The following is a 3,677-nucleotide window of genomic DNA, read 5'->3' as shown; positions in this document are numbered from 1 at the left end:
TAAAGAACCAGTTTACCTTAATTGCATTTACACATTCTTATGCAAATTGTGTGTTTATCTTTTTTACATAAGAATGAAAGTATTGTTAAATTGTTTAGGATAAGAATATGGTGTAATTTTCCTTTTCTATTGGCAAAATAAAGACAGTAAATGTTTATATTATGTTTAAATTATTGAAAAGTGACCATAACATCATTTAATCTAGTGTACATAGTTCACGAATAATTGAATAGAGCATGGTGGGGTGTGCTAGAAGTTGGAACATATTAATTCCGTGATCGTCTTATCCTCTGACTTTTTATTTAATACGTCTCTTAGATTATCACCCGATATTGCATTAACTTTCGCTGTAGAGCAATTTAGATCACGAAAAATAGTGATTGTGACGTAAAGTGAAGTTGGGGAAGTGGGATTTGTAATTTGATAGGTTGTTGAAGAGAGTTGTTGAAAGTTTTAGGTGATGTGGTAATATATAACTAGAAGTTGGGGTAAAAAGTTGTTGACGAGATAAGAAAATGATTAAAAAAAAATACGAGGGCAGGTAATAGCAATTGGGTCATCTCCCACTTTACTTGCTTTACACCTAAAAAAAAATTTCTAGTTTTTAAAAGATCACTTGACCAATTTTTTAATTCTTTCACAACACCCGATATCGTGATCGTGACCTTTCACCAAAGCAAGAGATATTCTTAATAAACTAAACACTGACACGTGTTTGGAATTGTCGGCCACAAAAAAAAATTCATTTGATGAAAGTATATTTTTTTTTTAATTATAGAAGGAGACCACTTCATTTTCAATACTTTATTTTTGACAAAAAGCTACTCCATTTTACCATTCTTTTTTTTTATTTTAACTTTTAAGATTATAAATATAAGAATAAACATTAGTATGCATGAAATAAATAATGATTAATTGCATAAGTAATCATAAATGTTAGATAACATATAAAGACCCCATCGTATTCGTATTGATCGGAATTAATCTTGACCCATGGTACCGTGTTGTCAAATGACGTGTTGCGTACATAAAGTACCGTGTTGTCAAATGACGTGTTGCGTACAATCATGAGGTCTTATTAACATAAATATAAATGTTAGTGAAGTTAATAAGAGTTAGATTACAGAAAATATAATTCAGGTGGTATAACCGACCATATATATAACTTAAATAACATAAATATAAATGTTAGTGAAGTTAGTAAAAGTTAGATTATGGAATTATAATTCAGGTGGTATAACCGACCATATATATAACTTAAATAACATAAATATAAATGTTAGTGAAGTTAGTAAAAGTTAGATTGCAGAAATATAATTTTACTTATGATGATAATAATATTTACCTTACTCAGAGGCGGAGCCAGGAATTTCCGTTAAGGGAGGCTTCATTTACTTTTAAATAGAAATATAAAATTATATCGAACAACATAAAAAGTATCATAATTGAAAAGCGAAAATTGAGAAATTATTTTTAGTGTAAACTTACATGTGAGACATAGTGATAAAAATTGACTCTTAGATTTTTAGTGTAAACAACATAAAAGTATATGAGGTTGAAATATGTGATATATTGACATTTAGATTTCTGTTTCATTTATAACAAAAACGGAGTACTTATGTATACATTAACATTTGGGGTTTAATTTTTATATTATAAAATTTGAGGGAGTAAAAGAGTGTGGAATACACTAGTTAAGGGATTTTAACAAAAAGATAATAAAAACTCATCGTGTCTATTAAATCTTTTACCAAACCCCACCTGCAATTCCCAGGACCGGACTTCAAATATTTTTTCGCCATATACATAATTAGTACTCTATATTCTTAACACGATTAGCGGAGGCTGGGCACCCCAAAGTCCCCCTACTAGCTCCGCCATTGACCTTACTAGTAAATAATAGAAGATATCGTTAAAGAATTTCTTACCTTGATTAGTGACTTGTGCTTGCTTAGATAAACCTTGATTATATGGAGCACTTCGTGCTGATAACGTGTTATAATTCAGTAGGCTTATAACTACCTTTAATGGTTATAAGAACAAAGAGAGAAAAAGAGATAAGAAGGAGAGAAGAAATATTGATATTGATATTTCAAGAGAAATGGTACACCTTAAATGGTTACCATACATGTCTATTTATAGTATAAAATATTACTATGCAAGAAATATAATAATAATAATAAAATTAACATCCAATCTAGATATTTTATAACACAATCTAGATATTTTATAACAATTTTATTATATTACATATATCTAAACATACACCTAATGGCTATGCTTAAGACATTCATACATACATAACATGTTTGTACATTACTAATAACTACAACTCTCCACTTCAAACTTATTTAGCAAGCACATCAAAGTATGTTTTTGACTTTTTTAATCATTCCATCAGAATGATTTACTTGAAGTCAATCCTATGCATTAATAAGTTTACAATGCAGATATTTTGTACAGTCAACAAAAATAAAGTCATTCTATATTGATAAGTTTACAATGCATATATTTTGTAGTCAACAAAAATAAAAAACTATTTGCACCAGCCGGGAATCGAACCCGGGTCTGTACCGTGGCAGGGTACTATTCTACCACTAGACCACTGGTGCTTTGTGTTTAATTTATCCGATATAGGATATATTAATAGTTGTCTACGATATTGGACAGTTCACGCTCACAAGGAAGCTTCAATGCTAGTCCAACAAACAGACAATATGTCAAACGTATACATGGAGAGAATAAGTCACAAAACAGGTTCTATTTATGCTATATAACGTGCAAGTTGTTTTACGAAGATATGTTATTCTTACATAGCATAATTCGATTCATCCACCAATACCAATTCATATAGTCCGTTTCTAATAATTAAATCTTGTGAAAGTCTGGTATTTTTTTAAGTTAATACTTCAAAAAAGAACCTTCATACCAACTTACAACTTTGCAATACATGCAACATAAACATGTCAAATACTCCACAATATTCTATAACAATATTCTACATTCGTCAAAAGATAATGAGATAGATTATACCAATATTCTACATAATCACTTCTAACATTTTGATATCATTTTTTTCCCGCAAAGCAAAACATTTTTATTAGACAAAATTTCATTCCTCGTCCCTGAACTTTACATCAAATTTGACTCCATATCCTTTTTTCTTTTTTTTGTGCATTCCTCGTCCCTAATGTATCAAAAATGTACATCCCTCGTCGTCCCGTCTACTTTCTGTCTATTTGAGCCGTTTGTTCAGTCATGTGCAAAGCATGTGAGGGTAAAAAGATCATTTTATCCCTAAGTCCATCTATATCACCACCACAGTGACCACACCATCTCATCATTCATCCCTAAAAAAACCCAAATCAATCCTAATATATTTTAGACACCTACTTTTCTTATTTCCCTTACTAGAAATCAATACTCATAATCATCATCGTTCATTCATCTTCGTCATATAGCACCAGTAAACATTCATTATATCTCATCACAATTACCAGATCTTCATCAGATTCATCGTCGTCATTTTTTTCACCAAAAATTTCGAAATTAAATTTCCTTATTAGAACCTAAAATTGAAGCTAGATCTAGTTTCTTTATCACCACACGAATCTGAAACAATCCTCAAAATGTATTTAAAGTCCCTTAGGTGGCCGGAAATCGTTGACGGTGGTCAT

At 30.3% G+C, this 3,677-nt stretch overlaps 1 non-coding gene across 1 annotated transcript; it reads right to left on the bottom strand.

The window, feature by feature from the left end:
* Window positions 1-2,541: 2,541 nt before the first annotated feature.
* TRNAG-GCC (transfer RNA glycine (anticodon GCC)) lies at window positions 2,542-2,612 on the bottom strand. Its single transcript has one exon. It is a non-coding gene; the product is annotated as a tRNA-Gly (tRNA).
* Between the last annotated feature and the right edge of the window lie 1,065 nt (window positions 2,613-3,677).

This window comes from Rutidosis leptorrhynchoides, chromosome 3, assembly GCF_046630445.1.
Source record: "Rutidosis leptorrhynchoides isolate AG116_Rl617_1_P2 chromosome 3, CSIRO_AGI_Rlap_v1, whole genome shotgun sequence".
NCBI lineage: Eukaryota > Viridiplantae > Streptophyta > Magnoliopsida > Asterales > Asteraceae > Rutidosis > Rutidosis leptorrhynchoides.
Note: the sequence above shows the minus strand (reverse complement) of the source record. Positions and strands in the feature narration are given on the sequence as shown.